Source organism: Rhinoraja longicauda, chromosome 26, assembly GCF_053455715.1.
Source record: "Rhinoraja longicauda isolate Sanriku21f chromosome 26, sRhiLon1.1, whole genome shotgun sequence".
Taxonomy (NCBI): Eukaryota; Metazoa; Chordata; class Chondrichthyes; order Rajiformes; family Arhynchobatidae; genus Rhinoraja; species Rhinoraja longicauda.
Genome location: NC_135978.1, coordinates 16,825,570 through 16,836,824, shown reverse-complemented (window position 1 = coordinate 16,836,824; position 11,255 = coordinate 16,825,570). Strand labels below are relative to the sequence as shown.

The window sequence follows — 11,255 nt, the reverse complement described above, 5'->3', positions numbered from 1 at the left end:
GTGGGGGGAGGAGAGAGGGAGTGTGGGGGGAAGGGGGTGGTGGTGGGGGCAAGAGTGTGGGGGGTAGGGGGTAAGGGGGACAGTGGGGGTGGCGGAGAGTGGGCGGGGAGGGGGACGGTGAGAATGCAGGTGGGGCGAGTGGGTGGAGGGGAGGGTAGGGGTGGGAGGGGCTGAGGGGAGGAGAGAGTGGGGGAGGCGGGGGTGGGTGAGGATGGGTGGAGGAGAGAGGGGCTGGGGGAGAGTGGGGCTGGGGAGGAGAGAATGTGGGGGTGGGGGGGAGAGAGTGGGGGAAAGGGGGGGGTGGGGGGAGGAGAGAGTGGTGGGAAAGGGGGGATGGGGAGAGTGAGAGTGGGCTGGGGAGGAGAGAATGGGGTGGTGGGGGGAGGAGAGAGTGGTGGAAAGGGGGGGGTGGGGAATGGGGGGGTGGAGGAGAGTGCTACTGTTGGGGAGGGTGGGGTGGGGAGGAGGGAAGACTGGGGGTGGGGAGGATGGGTGGGGGAAGGGGACAGCAGGGGTGGGGGGGAGGGGGTGTTGGTGGGGGGATGAGAGAGTGGGAGTGGTGGAGAAGGGGGACAGTGGGGGTCAGGGAAGATGGGAGAATGGGGGGTAGGGAGAGGAGGGATAAGGGGGATTGAGTAGGGGGTTGAAGATGCCACACCAATACAGGACAGGCTTTGGGTCCAAGGCTCCTCGGTCACACCCTCTCCCCTTCCTTGTACCGCCTTTAATTACGCTCCCCCTCCCCTGAAGGAGCACGGCACCACAGTGAAGGAGTAAGACGATGGCCGCTGGCAGGACGGTGTCAGAGGCTCCCTCTCCCCTTTCCCCTCCTCACCAACCCCTCCCCTCCCCCCCCCCTCCCCCTCCCCCCCCCCCCCCCCCCCCCCCCCCCCCCCCCCCCCCCCATTGAGATTTTTTTTTTTTTTTTAAGAGACAATTTAATTTAAAGAAAAACACGATTTCCCCAGGTCGCAATGGAAACCCTACGAGGAACGGGCCCGATTTGTCAATGTGCTTACATATATTTTTACATTTATGTCAATGCATGTACAATATTTGTTCATTTCAATAAATAATAATCAAATGCAGACAGTTATTTAACAATATGTTAAGGATTAGTTACATTTATACAGTCTTACAGTTACAACCGGCCCTTTGAGGGCAACCATAATGCTGATGTGGCCCGGGGTGAAAATGAGTTTGACACCCCTGCTCTAAACCGTTCCTATCTACAAACCCATCCAAATGACTTTTACACTTTAGTGATACATCGCAGAAACAGGCCCTTTGGACCATCGAGTCCGCGCTGACCAACAAACTGTGCACCATGTACTAATGTATACCATACACTAGCATTTCCCTACACACAATTTACAGTTGTACCAAAGCCAATTAACCTACAAACATGTACGCCTTTGGAGTTTGAGAGGAAACCAGAGCATCTGGAGAAAGCCCAGGTCTCTGGTGATGCAAAGCAGCAACTCTACCGCTGCGCCACCATGTCGCCCTAGTATTAGTGTAAGTGAGTGGATAGGATGGAGTGGTGTGCTGAAGAGCCTATTTTTGTCTATATGTCTCAATGATTATCTCCAAAGCCTGTAAAGCGTCTTTGAGTATATGAAAAGCGCTATATAAATAAAATGTATTATTATTATTATTATTACATCACTAATTATATTTTATATTTTCTTACGGCACAAATGGAGGGCTTTGGCCCATTGACTCTGTGGAAGGCTCCAAGTCAATCCCATTCCATTCCACCACATTATTCTGTAAACAACTCTCTCACTACCCCTTCAGCATCCTCCAATTGCACTTAGCGCAGCCTACACACGGAGTAATTTACAGTTGCTAATTAACCTACCCACCATCATGTCTTTGGGAATTAAACTTCCTACTGTACACTGCCTCTCACACAATCCTCTATTTGCTAGCACTGGATTTCAAAAGTGGTTTTACAAACGTACAAACCAAAGGCCACTCAACCCTTTGAGCCTGCACCGCCCTTTATTAACCATGGTTGATTTAATTTCAACTCTGCCTTCCCTTTGCCCACAGTAATCTATCGCTCCTTTGCTTATCAATAATCTATTGACTCATACCGCAAAAGTATTCAAATGCTATCTGCGTGGAATTTGCACGTTGGCCCTGTGTAAGCATTGCATTCTTGGGAACAGCCCAAAAGCCAATTTGTCTGGAAGTCAGAAAAGTCATTTGGCTATAGTAACCAATATCATATTGCTCTACATACATAGAATATGTCCATGCTGAACATGATGCCAAGATGAAGGAAGCTGAGGGCCTTATAGCGGTTTATGAAAACATGAGGGTCACAGGTAGTGAATGGTCTGTATCCCAGGGAAGGAAAGTCGAAAACTAAAAGGGTTTTCATCGAGGGGCGAGATTGAAAGGGGACCTAAAGGACACGTTTTTCACACAGAGGGTGGTGGCCATGTGGAACAAGCTGCCAGAGGAAGCTGTGGAAGTGGATACACTTTCAATGTTTAAAAGACACAGGGCGGCACAATGGCACGAGTAATTCACCTCATTGCTCCTGGGATCCCAGCGCTAATGGCAGCAGGGGCACAGAATAAACTCGTGCACTAGTGAGAACTTTGCGACTGTTCTGTCTTTGTTCAATGTTGCATTTGGCCTCCGTGAGCGAGTTACAACGACATCCTCGTGCTTTCTCCCGTCTCCTCCACTTTAAGCTGCGGAAGCAGTACGGCGATGTGATGAGCTTAGACTTTGGGTGGACAAACGTGGTAGTGTTGAGTGGCTACAAGGCCCTGAAAGAGGCGCTGGTGAAGAAATCTGAAGATTTTGCGGACCGGCTAGAACTCCCAGTATATGAAAAGATCTTTAAGCGGTTTGGAGAAGGTGAGTGTGAAGTGGGCTCCAGACACAGTGCTGGGCACCAGGCTCAGAGGGACCAGGAATTGTCAGATTCAACTGTCGGCATGATGAATGCATCCTAAACCTGGCCATCTGTGCCCCGGGAAACGCCTGCCAGAGCACCTTGAGAGGACAGGTGCAGCCTCCATGGGAAGGGGAAACATTACTTGCATGGTGGTGGATAGGGAATGCTGATGGGGAATCCTGGAAAAGCCTGATACTTGGAATGCAGGTCCACTGGATAGAAACATGTAAAATAGGTGCAGGAGTAGGCCATTAGGCCCTTCGAGCCAGCACCGTCATTCAATATGATCACTCAAAATCATATCACCCAAAATCAGTACCACGTTCCCGCTTTTTCCCCATATCCCATGATTCCGTTAGCCCGAAGAGCTAAGTCTAACTCACTCTTGAAAACATCCATTGCTTTCTGTGGCAGACAATTCCACCGATTCACAACACTGGGTAAAAATAGGTTTTTCCTCATCTCAGTCATAAATGGCCTACCCCTTATTTTTAAACTGTGACCCCTGGTTCTGTACTCCCCCACCATTTGGAACATTCTTCCTGCATCTAGCATGTCCAACCACTTAAGAATTTTATATGTTTCTATAAGACCCCCTCTCATTCTTCTAAATTCCGATGAATGGATGACTGGAGATCCAGCCTAATTTTCCTTATTGTCGTCCTGACTCCATCTCCCAGGTCAACTAAGTCCTGGGACATCTTATAGCCAGTGCTCCCAATTACAGTTTACAACATTAGTCTGTTGCCGATGTATTGTCTTTCCGCTGACTGGTTAGCACGCAACAAAGGTTTTTCACTGTATCTTGGGAGACGTGACAATAAACTAAACTAAACTAATCCTGTCCCTCATAGTATTTTCCCCAATAACTTCTCTACCACTGCTGTGAGACTCACTGGCTGTAATTACTTGGCTTAATACTTTGGAATAAAGAAACCACATTTGCTGTCACCCAGTCATATGGCACCTCTTGATCCTGTCTCATGGGGCAGAATATTAACACAATTATATGCTATGAGAAAGAGGATTGTAGGAATACTGTGACTAACCCCCACCACAAAGAGGGCCGGCATTATTCCTCCAATTTCCACAGGCTCGATTCTATGGACGGTCTAAAACCAACATGAATGAAACAACATTCTCATGTTCTGTAGGGATGCTGCCTGGCCATCTGAGATGCTCCAGCATTTTGTGTCTGTCTATGAATGTAACAATATTCCTGCTACCTCCATCCAGGTATTGTTCTAACAAAGTATGGTGACTGGTGGAAACCGCAGAGAAAATTTGCACTTTTGACGCTGAAAAATTTTGGGCTTGGAAAGAAGTCTCTTGAATTGCGAATTGTGGAGGAGGCTGGATTTTTAAACCAGGCATTTGAAAGTGAACAAGGTGAGTTAATCCTGTGGAAGCCATTGCCTTATTTGTATTGTTGCACTACTTAGAAACATAGAAAATAGGTGCAGGAGTAAGCTATTTGGCCCTTTGAGCTATCATCATCAATATGATCATGGCTGATCATCCAAAATCAGTATCTTGCCTGTCCAATCCCTTAAGAATTTAATGTTTCTACACGATCCCCTCTGATCCTTCTAAATTCCAGTGAATCCAAGCCCAGTCGACCCATTCTTTCATCATATGTCAGTCCCGCCATCCCCGGAATTAACCTGGTGAACCTATGCTGCACTCCCTCAATTGTAAGAATGTCCTTCCTCAAATTAGGAGACCAAAACTGCACACAATACACCAGGTGTGGTCTCACTAGAGCCCAGTACAACTGCAGTGGGACCTGCTTGCTTTTAAACTCAAATCCTCTCGCAATGAAAGTCAACATCCCATTAGATTTGTTTCCTGCGGTTAATTTCACACTTCGCTGCAGTCTATTTCTTCACAATTTCTATTGTTTGTATGATCTTAACTTTGGAAAAAAATGTAATTTATTACCACCCTTTTGCTCCACACATCCATTCAGGTTGCCCTTTTGATCCTCACATCCCATTAACTTATGCAAACTCAAATATTATCTGTTCGATTATCTTCGGAGATCGTTTTGAGTATCATGATGAACGGTTTCTTGAATTTTTGCACACACTTGAAGAAAGCTTTGTATTGGAAGGTGGATTCTGGGGCCAGGTAAGGCAAGTTGTTCATTTGACAATGTACCACTTGTGGGCAATGTAGTGCTCTGCCGATAGATCAGTCTCAGATGTATTCCAGCTGGTGGTAGTAGAGAGAAAATAACTGAGTAAATATTATAGATGGGTAACTTGCGGGAGAACTGGACAGTTCTGATATAAACAGAGGATGCAAGTTATGTGAAGTTGTTGAGATTGATATTGAGTCCAGAAGTTTGGAATATGTTTTAAGGAAGTCGAAATATACGGAATCCAGCAGGTCCTTCTTCAGATATGGGGCCCAAAACTGCACACAATATTCCAAATGAGGTCTGACCAGTGCCTGACTCGGCTTTCCATCCTTGCTTTTATATTCTAGTCCTCTCAAAATGAATGCTAAAATTGCATTTGCCTTCCTTACCACTAACTCAACCTGCAAATTAACCTTTTGGGAATTCTGCACCAGCACGCGCAAGTTCCTTTGCACTTCCGATTTCTGAATCCTTTCTTTATTAAGAAATTAGTCTAAACCTTTAAACCTTCTACCAAAGTGCATGACCGTACACTTTGTTACACCACTTCTTTGCCAACTATCTCAACATGTCCAAGTCCTTCTGCAGACTTCTTGTTTCATCAACACCACCTGCCTCTCCACCTATCTTTGTATCATCCGCAAACTTGGCCACATAGTGATCAATTTCCTTTGGGTTCCAACCTGAAAAGTCACCAATGCATATTCTCCAGAGATGCTACCTGACCCTGCACTTTGTATCTTTTTTAGTAAACCAACATCTACAGTTCCTTGAGTCTTTTTCCGTTCCAATTCTGATGAAGGTTTCTGCACCTGTAATATTAACTCTGTTTCTCTCACCACTGATGCTGTCTAACCTGCTGAGTGTTTCTGTTTTAATTCCACATTTCCAGCATCTACAGTTTTTTTCCAAAATTTGCGAGGTCCTGAAATATTATCAAGTGATGATAATGGATTAGATATTAGAAACTAAGACCTTAAAGAGTGATTGACACCAGTGATCTGCTAGTGTCCAAAAATGTTAGGATGGTCAGAAATGCATTGTAGTCATTCTGACAACCCTGTGACAACCCTGTATCTGAAATATGAAAATAAAATATAAATAAAATAAATAAGCAATGATCTAATGATATTGGGATCCGAAATACAACAGATCAATTAGACATTCACCCTAGTAATTGGAGTGGGACAACTGGACGTCTGAGCTATAGAGAGTGAAGGAGGGCTCTTTGACCGAGTCCTGATGCAGGGTCTCAAGTTGTGTTTGATTTTAAAGGCGCACCAACTATCTCAATATTTGGTGACTCGATTACCTTAGTTCAGTAGCACCTCTGCCGGAGCGAGGGGCTCCATCACTGGCAATGGCAGCTGCCAACGTAGGCTCTGCCTTAGATCATGACTGGACCGGCCCTGTTACCGGGCAACCCGTCCACACATGGACATTGAGAATGTGAAGGAGGCTTCCCACATTGAGACATCGCTGCACATCCAACCCACCGGCCACTCGATTCTCCCGGGAGTCTTGAACAGTTTTCGTGAAACCTCTTGATACTGGACACTGCTCCCAAATTCCCTTGTTCAACGTTCCCACCAGGGTATAGAAACTGATTTGATCCGTTGTTACCACCCGGACGAGACTGTCCAAGGCAGTCACGGCGCCAGGCAGAAGAGGGCTCTGCCCGAGCCGGCTGCCTGCCCCTTGTCCGCGGTTACGTCCGCACCCCGGTGGTTTTAGAAAGGGACTACATGCTGTCCACGGGCACGCTGGGGGATTTCCCGGACCCACTGGGCACTGCGAGGGGTGGAATGTATCCTCAATAAGGATGGCGATATGGTTGTATAGCAGTTTATTCCAAAGATTTGTCATGAGTTTTGTTTTGATTTATTTCATTACTGTAAATATTATTGTAAATAATTGATTACATTATTTTTGGTTAAAGAAAGGCAGCGACTCACCAGGACATCCCACAGCCACCAGTGACGGCCGGGCAGAGAGGACACCACAGGGCACGGCCTGTCCCATGCGGCAGAACTGACTATAATAAACCCATACCCTCCGTTACATCCTCCCTCACTGCATGACAGTGAAAACTAACTTTTTGTTCATTATTTTAGGAAACCTCAGAGGATTGAGAAAAATGTGTTTACTTTCAAATCCTGTCTTTGTTTCAGGTGACGAATAACTTTAACTTTATTCGACACCTCCCGGGCCCACATCAGAAAATATTTGAAAATCATAATAAAATCACTCAATTTTTACAAACAATAGTCACAAGGCACAAAGAATCATGGGACCCAGATGATCCCAGGGACTTCATTGATGCTTTCTTTACACAACAGGAGAAGGTAGGTGAGGATTACTGGGGTATTCTAGGCACAGTGCTTTATGTGGTCGTGTTTCCCATCCTTTCCCATGTTGGTGCCTCCATGAAGGGACGGTAATTGCAGTGCCCTACACTAGGTAGTGTTTACCTGTACCTCCTTAGATTGTGAGGCCAGAAATATTATCCCAGTTGCAGTCTCACCTGGGCCCTATATAATGGAGCAAAACATCTCTCATTGTACTCAAATCCTCTTGCTATGTCTTTACCTTCTGAATTACTTTGTCTATCTGCATGTTCACTTTCAGAGATTCATCATGGAGTTTATAGCCGAGAAACAGTCCACGTTGACCATTGTACAATCTCTTCTAGTCCAATTTCCATGCATTTGGTCCATAATGCATCCATTTCTCTCTGCTTTTGCCTGATTCTCTTCCCTCCCAGTACCCAGTGTTAACTAATCCTGATCCCAAGGACCTTCTTCAAGTCTCCTCTCAAATTTCCTCAAGATCTGAGTTGTCTAATCTTGTGGCTGAAGCCCCATAGGATTTTTTCCCAGGACCATCACATCTTCCCTGAGTGTTCTGGCCAGAATTGGATGTTCATATTCAGTTGTCATCTTACGAGTGCATTATACCATTTCAAGGCACTTTTAACGCCAGATGACTGACTTTGGGGTGTTTGGAGTCACTGTGATGAACGTTTGTGTTGGGATCATGTGTCTTGTGTTCTTTTTTGTGTGTGACTGCTATGTAGTTTCGTTCGGTACCTTGGTACCGAATGACAAATAAAGCTCTGTTGAACTGTTGAACTGTTTAGCACCCTTCCAATGATCTACCTTTGATTCTACACCTTAACTGTGGTTCTCTTATTTGCATCATAGATGAAACACATCCCCAACACAAGTTTTCTGGAGTCCAAGCTGGTAGGGACATTATGGAGCCTTTTTGCTGCAGGTACAGAGACCAGCTCCACCACCCTAAACTGGGCCTTGCTCTTCATGGTGCTCCATCCTGATGTACAGTGTAAGTGTAACAATGTCTCTGCCACATTATCAGGGATGCTCTTGTGTTGATGCAAGATATGGAGGAGAAGTGCAAAGGTTTTTAAAGAGGAAGGAGTAGGGTATTAGGAAAGATATCTGCAAGTAGCCTAGAGATAACAGGCCCTTCAGTCCACCGAGTCACCACTGACCATTGATCACCTGTTCACACAAGTTACATGTCATCCCACTTTCGCATCCTATACACTTGGGACAATTTTACAGAAGCCAATCAAAGCTGCACATCTTTGAAATGTGGGAGGAAACCGAAGCACCCAGAGAAAACCCACATGGTCACAGGGAGAAGATACAAACTCCGGAGAGATAGCACCCACAGTCAGGATCAAACCTGGATCGCTGGCGGTGTGAGGCAGCAGCTCTTCCATTGTGTAACTGTGCTGCCTCCAGTGTTGCAGTTCATTTTGTGCCGAAATCACTGATTGCAATGATCCAATTATCAACACCAGGTCTTGAAACCTTAAGTCCATGAAAACCTATTATTTCAATTTACATCCCAATGACATTTGTTTGATCTAATTCTGCATAAATTGGCTGCTGTAGGTCATAGGTTGAGGTAGTCACTATAATACCAGAATTTATTTTACCAGGAATGCTTTTGGGGACATTTTGAGGGAGTGACAATGAAAACACCAGTATCTTTGGTGAACTGAAACTCAAAATGAGTTCTTTCTTTGTTCCTGCAGCCCAGGTCCATGAGGAGATTGACAGAGTCATTGGGAATGGGAGGAAGCCGAAGTTGGAAGACCGTGAGGAAATGCCATTCACTAACGCAGTTATCCACGGAACCCAACGCTTAGGAAATATTGTTCCAATTTCACTGCCTCATGAAACATGCAGAGACACCGAGGTCATGGGTTACACCATTCCCAAGGTATGATCTAGAGCTAATCTTGAATGTTCGACTCCCTCTGTGCAGTAGAGGCACAGACCAACAACTCCCCATTGTTCTCAGGTCCTGTTGCTGACTAACTTGTCTCTCCTTAAATGACTTTTAGGGAACAACAATCTTTCCAATCATTACCTCAGCTTTGTATGATGAAGATGTTTGGTTGACTCCACGTGAGTTTAATCCGGGACATTTCCTGAATTCGGACAGGATGTTTGTGAAGCCGGAAGCTTTCATCCCATTCTCCGCAGGTAATGTAGGATTTATAGATTATTGAACGTATTAAAAGAGGTAACTGTGATCATGGATATCCAGCTCCATCTTCTGCACTGTGTGAAGGGAGTGGGGGGGCTTCCTCCTGGATTTATAAAGTTCAGTTAATCTATAAACTAAAACTTTCGTTTGTTCACTTGTTCCTGAACTACAGCCAAAACGGTACAAGACAGTCCGACAATTCTAGGCTCCAGTTGACCCGTGGTCCTATGGAAGAAATGTAATTGAAATCGGTGTTATATTTTTTAAGTTATTCACATTTTAATGTTTAAAAAACCGCGCATGCGCAGTCGGGTCTCCGTTGATCTGGTACTCACGTAAGATGGCCATCGCATCCGCGCATGCGCAGAACAAACACATCAGCGCCTGCGCAGTTGGGGCCCATTGACAAGGGCTTGGCCACCTGGGCCTGGCGCTGGGCCTGCCCTCGGCTCCCCCGTCCCCCCTTTTCTCCCCGGCCGGCTCAGCGCCTTCCCCATGCCGCTAAGTCCAGCAGCTGAGCAACAGTGGGAGAGCCACCGCCGTCTGCCACTGTATATCCCCGCACTGGGACGGGACAGGGCAGGACTCTCCTCCCCTCCCCCCACCCCCGCTCCACCAATGGCAGCCGGGAGGTGGGTTGGTACGACAACCACGGGTTGTTCCCGGGGGTGGAGGGTGTGAGGATGGTGGATTGAAGGAGGGGTGGGGGAAGAGGAAGTGGTGGAGGAGAGGGTGCTGCACCAATACAGGAGTGGTTTGGGCCACTTGGTCTAGTTAACATCTAAATTTTAGTCAAATGCTAAAATACTTGATGGTCAGCCCAGTGCTGAAAGAACACATTTTATGTTGACTTAAAGTGAGCAGAATGAGCATTTGTTTAGCATTGATAAAGGTTGGGAGTGCAGTGCTTCTGTGAGAGATTAGGCAGGGTAGGTTAAGGCAGGATGACATTGGCACTCTAGACTGTGGTGGTACTCATTTCCGTTCAGTCAGTGTGACTCTGCCAGTGCCTCTCCCGGGTCACTAACCACTCTTGCCCTCACCCCACAGGTCACCGTGTGTGTTTGGGGGAGCAGCTGGCAAAGACGGAGCTCTTCATCTTCTTCACATCCTTGCTCCAACACTTCACCTTCTTTCTCCCGGAAAATGAACCACGGCCAAACTTCAGGGAAGCTAAATACGGAATTACCATCTGTCCACCCCCCTATCGTCTTTGTGCTAAAACCAGATAAGATGTAATAGAGGGAAAACTAGTCAGAGGTTGGCGGATCTGTGGAATTCATTGCCACAGACGGCTGTTGAAGCCAGGTTACTGGGTATTTTTAAGGTGGTAATTAACAGGTATTTGATTAGTATGGGTGTCAAGGGTTGTGGGGAGAAGGTTAGAGAATGTGGTTGAGTGAGAAAGATTGCTCAGCCATGATTAAATTTGACCAATTTTTCTCCATTTCATGTTAATTTGCACGTCGTGTTATTCAGGTGTGTGTTAGCCTAATGGCACAATGGCTGGTTGTAATCTTGTAATTTAAAAAAAATATATATATAAAATAAGGAATGTGCAACCGTCGTGCTATTGATGATGTGGTCAGATGGCACCACCAGCCAGAATTAATCTAATTTCAAACAGAGGTGAAGAATGTGTTCCTGGCCTTGTCTACACTGCCTGGA

The 11,255-nt window shown here is 46.1% G+C and overlaps 1 pseudogene; it reads left to right on the top strand.

Moving 5' to 3' along the window:
- Nucleotides 1–10,819, top strand: part of LOC144606303 (cytochrome P450 2D26-like) — a 53,942-nt pseudogene extending 43,123 nt beyond the window's left edge.
- The last annotated feature ends 436 nt before the right edge of the window (nucleotides 10,820–11,255 follow it).